The sequence below is a fragment of the Gobius niger genome, assembly GCF_951799975.1.
Source record: "Gobius niger genome assembly, chromosome: 17".
Taxonomy (NCBI): Eukaryota; Metazoa; Chordata; class Actinopteri; order Gobiiformes; family Gobiidae; genus Gobius; species Gobius niger.
Window position 1 is genome coordinate 9,483,750 of NC_136868.1, and position 12,530 is coordinate 9,496,279.

The 12,530-nt window shown below is 40.3% G+C and overlaps 1 protein-coding gene across 1 annotated transcript in view; it reads left to right on the forward strand.

Annotated features, from left to right (window-relative positions):
- The window catches only part of lpp (LIM domain containing preferred translocation partner in lipoma), a 227,219-nt gene that overhangs the window by 112,070 nt on the left and 102,619 nt on the right, over positions 1 to 12,530 (forward strand). The window lies entirely within an intron of this gene.

Here is a 12,530-nt window from a genome sequence, read left to right on the forward strand (position 1 = left end):
TATACAGGAGGTAAAATGTCTTCTTTTAATAGTAAATTATCCTGCCTAGTCCTTTAACAACTACAAGACAGTCTCGCCACTGCTCTCTCCTCCTGCCCTTCTCTCTGTACCTCTCCTGGATCATCCTCCTCGTGCATCCAAGGTCTGAAGCAAACGCTGTTAGATCGTAGTTGATCCCGTGTGACTGAGTGTACGATGAGTCGCGGCGACCCGGAACGATGGAGACAGTCCCGGCCGGCTTTATCTCGCTCACATCAGCTGAATATGTCCAAAAGAGACGTGGGCAAAACTATCCTGGAGCACGAGTTTGTTGTAACACTGTTTATTGTCCCAAGGAAACACGGAAAACGGGTTCCACCTTGACATTAATGTTAAAACAAATTTTCCAAGCTATTATCCCGGATTTATTATTTTTTCCTGACACACGGATGTTTAAAAATGTGTATGTACAACTTGTATCAAAGTTCACTGTAACATTAATGATGTACAGAAAAAGCGTAGAATAAAAAAATCCTGCAAGCCACAAGCATCAACACACAACTACATAGAGAGAGAGAGAGATGAACACATGACAAGACGACTAAAATGATGTCGACTGGTGCCACAGTAGTCGACTATATATACCCTATATACTTATACTAGTCGGTTAAAGCCCGATTGTCTCCTATATAAAACAAACTAACCCTCTAGTTTAGACCTCTATGTCCTGAAATACATGTGATTGTTTTGATTTGTTGACTACTCCTGCTCTCGGCTGGACATGTTTAAAGCAGTACTAAGTAACTTGCGCCCCTATAGGCCATAAGTGCAACTGCAGGTGTCGTAGCAAGTTACGATTTTTTAACCTATTAATTGTCCGTGAGAGTAAATACTACGCTGACAGAAAAGACAAAGGGAGAGAGGGATATTGTTCATCCAATTACACAATGGAAATCTTTTTTTTCACTCAAACTTGGCTGTAAAAACTGTTTAAAGTGGTGCTAGCCCGCAGATAGCTTTGCCCGCTAGCCAGTTAGCGTCTTCGTCATGATTCCATTAGTGTGTATTGGTGCTCCGGTCCGGTGGCAGTCAAGTTGCAATCATCCCATTAACACTTGTATTACCCCCAGAGGGACTACGAAAAGGATTTATTAAGGTAAACAAGTTGCTTAGTACTGCTTCAACAAGTGATCTCTGAAGGGAATCTCTACAACTGTCAGAAAAATTGCAAATAGAATTTTTTATATAATTGTGCAGCCCCTGAAACACTGTATCTTAATTGAGGTCAAAAAATAATAAAAATAACTGAAAATGTATATATATATATTTTTACATGCAGCCAATTGTTTTGGTTTAGTAAATATGACAGAGGCTTTTATGAGATTCACGACTTCCATTTTAACTTTGCCCGTGACTGTTTTGCGTGAGCCGCACGTTGTTTCAACACTATGACTGAATCCAAAAAGAACAAAGCCTCTTTTCTCAGAAGACGCAGAGATAATTAGTAGAAGTTTTAGGATACGAGGGCGCGTTTTACACCATTTAAACTGATAGAAAATTTGGTTGCAAGCATTTCTAAAATATCTCTCACTTGTTCAAGGCTTTTCATGCAACTATCACTTGAAGGAGCAAAAAAAATGAGATTTTGGCGATAGGAAAGTTCCCCCCTCGCGCGCCTGTGTGTGCGGAGTTTTATCAGCCAAACGGGAAGATAGTCGAAAACAGCTAGAGGTCTCGCCACGATCCAGAGCGCTGCTGTTTAATCATGTTTAATGTGCCTTATCTGGAACTATTTTGGGGAGAAGTGATACCCGCAATTGTCAGACTGAAACGGGACGAGTGGGGAGTCAGGGCTTTTTTGTTACATGATAGTTTTGTCTTCTCCGGGGCAAACGCATTCGATAACATTGGGAGTGTTGAAACAGCTTTATCCACTGAAGAAGAGGGTTGGGTAGGTGAGGCTGGGACACTTACAGAGCTGGAAAATGATCACTGGTGCATTTCTAGTAGAGTTTACTTCATTCGGGGTATACGATAAGGTAAGGTGCATTTTATTGTCCCTGTGGGGAATTTGTCCTCCGTATTAGCCCCATCCTTCAAGACTGCACAAGCCAAAAGGCGAAGCACGGCTCATCTCGGGATTTTGTGCTCTCTTTGGTCAGGACTACCCGGGAGGGGATTTTACCTTAAAGGCTCCATGGGCACGAGTGACACGTAACTTCCAAGTGCGATCTCCGGAGGTTGTGGTTAGGGCTTGGTACTGTTAAATGTTACCAGTATGGTATCGAAAAATAAGACTAAGGTACTACCTGTATCGAAAAAAAAAGAAAGAAAAAAAGCAGGTACCGAAAAGAAATATAAAATCTTTATATTCAAGTGCTGTTGGTCATCCAAATTTATAAGAACAAAAAAGTATGAAAGACAAGTTGGAAACGAGTGGAAATATATTATGCTGAATTTGGGAATAATTTGGGGATTTAAAGAAGATAAATAAGAGAAATAACCTGGGGAAAAAATGTCGGGAAGAAATTTAGAAATAAATAGTTAAAAATTGGGTTTTTTTTCCGCCCTTGGTTGTTTCACCTCAAACAAATGGTAGAAATGCAAAAGAAATTAAATGGAAGGAAAAGGAATAAATTAACCGTATTCATCTGTTTTATTGTTCTAAATGACAAGTAATTTAAGATAGGTATCGGAAAAAGTATCGTTCAGGTATCAGTATCGAAAAAATTAACGGTACCCAGCCCTAGTTGTTGTCCTTCCTCTCTCGCTATTTTGGCTAGTATCAAAAAACACCACAAAAAGTAAAACGCAGCTTGTTAAAGTCTTGGTGTTGTTCTAATTTTTTTTTAGCGTTAGCCGTTAGCTTTAAGACAAAAACACTGTGATAAACGCGGAAGTATGTCCTCGGGGGAACTCTTTGCTCCTGCCGCGATGTTTTTAACATGCCTCTGCAACGGTCCGTCAGTAACTGTCTGCCATCTTGAGCTATTTATTTTTTTGGACAAGACACGGCTACAAACTCATAGAGAAATAACGGGACAGAAAAAGTCATGTGACTCGTGCGTGTATTTAGCCCGTTGTGCGTTCAGTCAATGAGCTCAGCATTGCTTACAGGCGTCAATAGTCTGGTGCGTGATAAGCTTGAGGTGTGTCAATTCAGGCATCCCCAATTATTTAGTTTTGATAATTAAGTTATTATCTCTGAACATGTGCAAATCTATAGAGAAAAACACATAATAGATTTGTCGTCATTATTTTCACCTGATGTTGAACCACCTGCCTTCTACGGCTTTTAGAGTGATGATGTACATAACTAGCATTCTTACATTTGCTGACACTGAATTCCAAAAATGCCTCACCAGAGTCGAGCTCGAAGCCTTTTGTGACTCTTTACCAGGAGCCTAATCTCCGTGATCAGTTCATTTCAAAGAACCAAAAAACAGCCAAAAACTCATATTATTATCCAAGTCCAAACTCGCAGTTGGACTAGTTTGCACCCTTTGAAAAGCGTGCACACAATTAATGTGCCTCTCACTCCATGGATGCCTTTTGGACATTAAACAACACAGAATTTTCTCCATCTGAGCAAAACAAAATCAGAATTCGTTCTTTTTGGCTCCGTCGATTGTCGCTCACATTCAGTCCGGGTCATGGGCCCAGTCCGTGATGCTGTCAGGATCTGTTGGCCTTCAACCGAGAACAGAACTTCAAACAACAAATAAATGCTGTTGTCAAATCCAGCTCTTTCCAGCTGCAATTTTTGACCAAGGTTAAGCCCTTTCTCTCGTGCAAAGACCTCGAGAAGGCAACTCATGCTTTTATCAGTTCTCGGTTGGACTATTGCAACACTCTCTATTCTGGCCTCCCACAGTCGCCTCTCCACCGGTTACAATTAGTGCTTCTAGCCGGTTCATCCAGACACAGCCACATCACTCCCATCCTCTCCTGCCTGCACTGGCTCCCAGTTCAGGGAGATTCTGACCACACATCGCCCCAGCAGAGCAGCTCTCCGATCAAATGGTTCAAGACGTGCCCAGGCCCCGGTAAAGACAGTGGGGCGATCGTTCCTTTGCAGTTGCCCCTTAGTCTTATGTGTCTCACAGATCTGTCCCTTTTTCAGTCCAGATTAAAGACTCATCTTTTCAAACTGGCTTTTAACCTCAACCCCCCGTACTTTTTCTCCAATTCAGCTTCACCCAAATCTAAAAGCTTCTTGAAAAAAAATGAGCCGGAGACAGAAATGTGCCGATAACGCGATGAATAAAGCGATGAAAATGTGACCCAAAAAAAAAAGCAACAGAAGCTTGATAAAAATGCAACCAAAACATGATTAAAAACCAATTAAAAATCTGATGAAAAGGCAACAAAAAGGGATAGAAGAGTGATGATAAAAGAAAGTCAAGAAAGTGACGGCAACAATGCAAGTAAAAAGATCCGTTAAGAGCAGTTTTGTAGCTTTCAAATGAGGCGTTGCACTGGCCTGTAGGCTGTCAGCTCCAGTCGAGAAGCTTTTAGATTCGGGTAAAGCCGAGCTGGAGAAAATGCACGTGGTTAGGATGGGGGGGGGGGGGCAAATATTGACTCTGTGCATATCACATCAATCATAACAGAAAGATACAACTATTTAATAACACAAAATGATCACATCCTAGACATAATTCAGAGCATTCTAGGTGTTATTTGACTGCATAACTTCAAAGCATAACAACGGCACCCAAGAAGTGACTTCCTGTTTCGATCCAGCACGCCAAAATAAAAGCAGCATCTTATTTATTAGTTCAACTTTCTTTCTGCCTAACTATTAACGGACCAAGCACTTATAATGTGTGTATTTAAGTAGATTGTTGTAATGTTGCAAGTACCTGCTGAACTAATCAATGAGACGAGCTGTGTGCTTTTATTTTGGCGTGCTGGATCGAAACAGGAAGTCACATCATGGGCGGCGTTGTTATGATTTGAAGTTATGCACAGAGTCAATTAACGCCTAGAATGCTCTGAATTATGTCTAGGATGTGATCATTTTGTGTTATTAAATATTTCTATCTTTCTGTGAAGCACTTCCTGGTCTTCCTGTTGTTGTTGTAAAATGCTATAGATACAGACGGCATCTCTGGAATACCCATATATGGTCATGTTTGAAAACAGTTAAGGGGGAAAACAATTCGGAGAAAAATCGAAACTTTCTCTAATGATTCAAAAACTACTTTTACAAATGCTTAATTATGAATATAGTTTTATTCAACAGGTTCAACAGCCCATAAATACATCAATAACGGAGCGGGCTAATGCTAACGGTTAGCTAGCACTAGCTACAACTGCCGTTTTTTCACTTCTACTGAACAATTTGCTGTGAGAAAATATCCATATGGACCCGATTTAGACTTGACTTTATTTATGTGATAAATAAGTTAATATTCTACCAGAAAATGATTAAAAAGAGTGAAAAATGGTGTTTCTCTAAAGATTATATTTTCCCCCTCGCCGAAGCCACGCCCCCTTCTATGACAAGATGCCGTCTGTATCTATATGAATCAACTTTGATTGAATGAAAAGAGGCTTAAAATATTGTGCCAACTAACTTTCGGTGCAAAAGGCTTTCGTTCGGGATAAATCTGTGTAAAAAGACACAGTTCTTCTCACAAGGGACTTTGAGTTGGAACCACTCATGTCGATTCCGTCATAAACGTCACATCTGTTTGTTTTCTAATATAGTCTCCTGTTGTGTGTATATGAGACTCTGGCTGGCACTGAGCCGCCATCTTGGGACTTCTCTGTGATCTGAACCTGCTGAAACCACACATGCAAATAGACTAAGCTTTGTTTGTTTAAGATGCACTAAAGTTGAGGAAGAAATATCCAAGGTCTTAGTTTGTAAAGAACTTCGACTTCTTCAGGGGGTTTCCCAAAGCTCGCCTTGGAAAAAAAAGAAAAGAAAAAAAAGAAAAAATCCTCTGCCCTTGTGGCTGGAAGTGCAAAGTTAACAGTTTTAGCCGAACCCCAAGGCTGCTATAGTCGCTCCTAATCTTTTTTAATGTGTCAGAGGCTTTTTGAGCGCCTCTGTGAAATTTCACACTCATGTTGTTTGTAAAGTCACTCTGCATTAGACCAGAGCCGAGGTTCAGGGGAAACTTTGGTCTCTGCGCGTTTGGGAAGAGGAAGATTTAATAAAGGCGACAGGGAAACCGAGTAAGCATCGCGATGGGCTGTGTTTGCGAATATGCTGTGTATTACTATGGGGAAGTAAATAAGTCAGTAAATTAAAAAATGTATTTCTCTGTTCAAGCATTAACAATAACGGTTATATTTTCAAATGGTGAATTAGGGACAACATACCCACAAAATAGCATGTTTAAATTTTCAGCTTGCACTTTCTATTCAGCACTTTAGCTTATGGTTTGTATTTCACATCATTCTTGTATCCAACCATCCCATGTATGTTGCTGTGTATAAGATCAAACATACATTATTTTAGTTTATGGACATGGGTCTTGATGTGACTCTTGACACTGACACTAAAAATCCCAAATCTTAAAGCTTCTTGACCGGGAGCTTTGTATTTCTCATACTTTTTCGTTGCTTTTTCGTCACATTTTTTGGTGCATTTTTGTTGCGTGCCTGTCCCGTCTTTGTACATTTTTGTTGCTTTTTTTGCGACTTTTTTGTTGCCTTTTGGTTGCTCGTTTCTTGCATTTTCGTCACTTTTTGTAAAGTTTTTTCTGTGTTTTCACCCTTGTTTATGCCTCATTTTCATCACTATTTTGATCTTTTTTCAAGAAGCTTTTGGATTTGGGTAATGCCCAACGGCTCGTTTCAGGTGGGGCTTAAGCAGTAAGCATGCCATTGACATTGACTTTTACATCATGTGAGAGATCTGCACAACTATCCAACCAGGCAAGTGGCTCAGGGCCATTTGACCCACCCCAAACCCGGAACAGATGCAGTGTGTAGGTCGGTCTTATTCAGAGCTGTGACTTTATGGAACAAACTGCCACCAGCTGTTAAACAGGCAAGACTATTGAAAACACATTTTCTAATGGAAACCTAAGTTTGTATGTGTGTGTATATACCGTATGTGTGTATATACCGTATATATATGTGTGTATATTTAGATTTCTTTATATGTATGTGTGCATACAAAAAAAAGTTTTTTTTCAATTTAACTGTATGATACCATACCGCCTTTGCTCTGCCCAATCCCGTCAGACCTTGTAAGCTAAGCAGGGAAGGGCCTGGCAGGACTTTGATGGGAGACCGTTTGGGAACACCAGGAAGCCTAGCGAATGTAGTGCGTGAGTGAGTGCCTGGTCGCCTCACTTTCATCAGTCTACCCCAGGTCAGCTGTGGCTACAATAATAACTTACCACCACCAAGTATGGAGTGAACGAATAGTGCAATGTAAAGCATCTTTGAGTGTCCAGAAAAGCGCTATATAAAACCAATGCATTATTATTGATTGACTGCGGAATTCTTCCGCAGTCAATTATTGGTTTTCATGTTTTTTATTATTATTCCTCTTCCATCTTTTTCCCGATTTTCTAGAGCTTTCAGCACCTTCATGCTTTGTGCAATTTATGCAAGTTATGCATCAAAACGTTCCGCATGTTGAGGAGAAGGGTGCTATTACTTTTGGGACTTCTGCAATTTACGGTTTTTCCGCAATCGGCCAAAATGTCGGAGATTTTTCCCATTGACTTATAATGGGGCTGCCGCAAATCCATGCTTTTCTGCACCTTTTTCTGCATTTTATGCAATTTCTGCACTTTGTGCAAGTTCAGCTTCTGCAACTTGTGGGTTTTGAGAAAAAATCATCCTTCTGCAGTTTTCCAGTTTTTTTATACGAGAGTTTAAAATTTTTGCATTAGTGTGTATGGGGGAATCCAGCCAATGGGGAAACTCCAGGACTTTCAGCCATTTGTGCAGCTTCTGCCAATCAAGCACTGAGGCCATTTCAACAGTTTGACCAGTTTATGCAATATTAACAATTTATGCAAAGTAACCACTTTATGCATTTTAAACCGTTTATGCAACTTAAGAGTTTGTGCCATTTAGGATTTATGCATTTTAAAGAGCTTATGCAATTTACATAATTCATGCAAATTGACCATTCATGAATTTTACCACTTTATGCAGTTTATACAGTTTATGCAACATGACATTTTATGCATTTTACCAGTTTATGCAAATTAGAATGTGCAAATTAAGCAATTTATGCAATTTAAAAAGTTTATGCAATTTCTGCATTCGCTTCCCGCAATTCCGCAGTCAATCGCAATGGCGCAGCCATTGCATTTCTAGTTATTATTATGATGTGAATAATGTAATTGCTTGAACCGGACCCCAGGAAGAGTAGCTGTCCATTTGGAGCCGGCTAATGGGGATCCAAATAAACAAACAAATAAACAAATTGACCTGTTAGAATCAGAATTGGTTAAATGCCATGGTTATGAACAGGTTCACAACTCGGAATTTGTTTTCGGTCAATCATGCAACATGAAACATAAAACATAAAACATATTACTTAAGATAAATAGTAAACTGTAAAGACTTTAACCAAACAGGCCTTTCCCCATTTTGCATTACTCCTCTAATCCAAGCCTGCGCTCCTCGCTCTTGTGCAGATCCAGTGCCTTTGATTAGGCTCCTCTCCCTCTGAACAGTCTATTCTCTTAATGTAATCTGTGGAAAACGTACCATGACAGTGTAATTATTTTGCGGGCCCAATTTGCATTTGCTCGGCTAAGCAAACGTTAGCGTAGGTTCTCAAGCCTCCCAGATAAATTAATAATCTCAAGTGTTTAAAAGCCATGAAACATTTAAATGAAGTAATTTCACTTCCTAAAGGGCATAGTGGAGATTTAGCCATACATATGCAGACAGACACACTTTTTAAATAAACATCGGCGCTAATCAGTGCGACAGGAATCAGACGGAGGGAATGTTTAGCGAACCGTCCGCGGGGCCTCCCCCTTTTGACTCAGATTAGATGGGATTTAGACAAAGTTGAAGCATGCACCTCTAGTACCCAAACTTACTTTGATCTGTGTGCATTGTAAAGTGGGAAGGCATGACAAGTACGGGGAAAAGTTGTACTCAAGAGTCAAGACATTGTGTGATGCCTCAAGAAAAAGTAGAAAAAATAAGCGGCAAAGTGAATGAGAGGATCTAAAGTTAAGTCGTTTGATTCATCTGCTGCTGGAGCGACGTCTTTGTACTTTTAGTGCAGCTACTACCACGATTACTGCATCAACTGTATTGTCCTGCTACCATTTGGATCACATCTACAACTGTACTAATGCCACTACTTCCACTAACAACTTAACTCCCACCATTACTGCCTTCCTTTATCACGAATACTGCTGCCGCTATTACTGCAGTTCCAACTATTACCATCTCTAGTTCTACCACAAACGGCTAAGATGAAAGTATCTGCTCTCACTATACCACAGACACTCCTGCTTTGTAGAGATAACTAGACATGTTTCAATACCGTTTCTGTGCCGCTGTACAAATGGCCTTGGATAGATACTTCTCTCATAAGGAGCTTCTGAACCGCTCTTTGTCTGACCCGCCATGGGAGACCCTACCAGGAGCCCGAAACCCCTGACAACAGAGCTCCAGGATCATTCGGGTGCTCAAACCCCTCCACCACGTTAAAGGGATATTTCAGGATTTTTGACATAGGGCCTCATTTCCTAGTTATCCAGAGTGTTGCTGATTTCTGGAGATTTTTTTTGTTTTGTTATTCATGCAGTTCTTATATTCGCTTGTGCTAGGCTAGCGCATTTCTATGGCATCAGCTACACCGCATTAAAGGGATGATCTGCTAGAAAATAGCTAGCAGATCACTCCGCCGCTGCGTAGCTGATGCTGCTCAAATATCAGGTATTTTAAATGCAAAATGTTTGAAATTACTCTATCAACACAGACATTTATATCGTTAGTCTGGTGTTATAAGTGATTTGAAGTTGATGTTTACACAGCAGTTGTGATGTACAAGGCTCACGACCTCATGCGTCCTCACTGTTTAGATGTTTCAAATATGAGAATCCAAATACAACCTCAAAGGGAACAGATTTGCTACAAAAACCTATGGCGAAGACTAAGAGGAGGTGTTTATCAGTTAAAGGATCTGTGGAACGGTTTACCTATTCAACTTAAGGGCTCCAAAGCAATGAAAGCATTTAACAAAAGTCAGTAAGTAAGTAAGTTCAACATGATGGAGAAGTATAGAACACTTGAAGTTGTCCCCACACTTTGAACCTGCTTTGTAGATATAACTAGACATGTTTCAATACCGCTGTACAAATGTCCTTGGATAGTTCCTTCTGAACAGCTTTGCGGTTAGTAAAAAAAAAAAAAAAAGAATCAATGCGGCTTGTTGCCCTGCCTCTCTTTACAAAACGCAAAGTTTGCAGTGGCGCTTTACGCTGCTATCGCTTTCTGCTCCCTGTGTGCTGAACATTTTAGTAATTGACTGTGAATTTTGGCTGCCGGCACTAAACCTAATAAGGCCATCCAAGGTTAATGATGGGCCCTTTTTAGAGCGGCTCGACGTCTGACACCGATCTTCGGCTGCGGAGGGCAGAAACAATTATTACTTACATGAGACTCGGGGCGCTGCGCTGACGTCTCCATAAAACAACACTGGGTTAGAGAGAACCGCTGCTTTTCAAGACTGGCATGTTCTCCCTGTGTCCTGGCTTTGCTGTCCTATATTATGCTCTATTCAAAGTAACGTGCTCGGAAAATACTCCAAGGACTTAAACTCGTACTGCGTAACATTTATCAAATCAAACTCAAGCTATTATTTCATTGCGGGTGTGAACAGTGAGTGGACACGCTTCTCCTCAGACCGGACTCGTAACTTCTTTGGGAGAAGGACCAGCTCGTCTCCATGGAGATGTTGCTGCATTAACCTCTTCTTGACTGGAGCTTACAGCCTATAGGCCAGAGTAACGCCTCATTTGAAAGCTACAAAAATGATCTAAACAGACTCTTTTGTTGCTCCTTCGGCACTTTTTTGTGGCTCTTTTCACCACATTTTTTGTCTCATTTCATAATTTTTTTGTCACTTTTTCATTGCTTGTTTTGGTCACATTTTTGTTTTATCTTTTGTAGCTTTTTTTTTTAAACCCTTTTTTGTCATTCTTTCATTGATTTTTTGTTGCGTTCCCGTCACATTTTAGTCTCATTTTTGTTGCTATTGTGATGTTTTTTCCAATAAACTGTCAGATTTGGGTAAAGCCAAACTCAGTTCAGGTGGGGGTTAAGAGGTTAAGTCAAAATCACACATATGAATACATAACATAAAGCTATAATCCTCCACCGAAGGCTTTATTTTGATAACAAGTTGCAAAATAGGGTTGTTTAGTCTAGTTCAGCATTAGGAGAATATATGTTTATTTACCGAGGATTAACAATCTTGCGACGTACCAACCCATGAACTGGAATGTCCTGCCATGTGGCTTTAAGATTTTATTAACTGCAGTTTTACATAGGGCTGGCTTATTTGATACATGTACTTTAATTGTTTACGATGCTGATACCTGAACAATACTTTTTCGATACCAATACTAAAATATTTGTCATCAAGAAACAAAACAATAATGTTTTTCTTTTAAATTCATATCATTTACTTGAGCTGAAACAATGTCCCTGGACCCAACAGGCTTCAAAGCTGTTCTCTAAAGATGTCCATTTTTTTTCGGTACCTACCTTTTAGTACTTTTATTTTCTTGATACCATACTGGTGCCTAGTTTTACAAAACGGCAACATTGGGTGCAAAATCGGCCCCTGCAGCTGAAGTGAAATGAGAAGCAGTTCAAAATGAAACTAGAAAATAATAATAGCCACCGGCAAACATGGGAGAGACAATGCACAGGATTGGGTGAGGCGAGCCACAAAGACAAAACCTTTCATTTCAACAATTCTTACTGATTCAGAGCAACAATTCTGCAGCAAAATGGCCACCGTTTTTCCATACTGAGATATGTTCTTACCTGAGCTTAGACGAGTTCATACGTACCTGTCTGGTCTTTGTGCCTGTGGAAGAGCTTGGTCGCTTCCAACTTCACCCCGTTTGGAGCTATAGGAATATATTGGGAGAGGCCAGATGCGAACAACATCTTTAGTCGTTTTGCGTGACTGAGGCCACGCACAAAGACCAGACAGGAACATATCAACTCGTCTAAGCTCAAGTAAGAACATATCTCAGTATGGAGAACGGTGGCATGTTCCTTTAAGGTCTAGACTTACACTCACAGTTTCTATAGAACAATACTTCCATAAAGCATTTCCTGAAATAAATAAACGTTAATGACAAACTTTTATTAATTGAATGACCCTTTTATTGTCCATATAAACGGCTAAAAAGTCAGTTCCAGTTAGTTCTTACCCTTCCCAGTCCATAAAGTCTCCACGAAGCCTTGTTTGTCTGCAGCCTCTCTGTTCTGCAGCGGCGAGTTGCTCTTTTACAGCAGTCTCTTCAGGAACAGCAGCTCCACAAATCTCTGTGATTTAGCCCCGTTCCCGTCCGGGCCGTCCGACT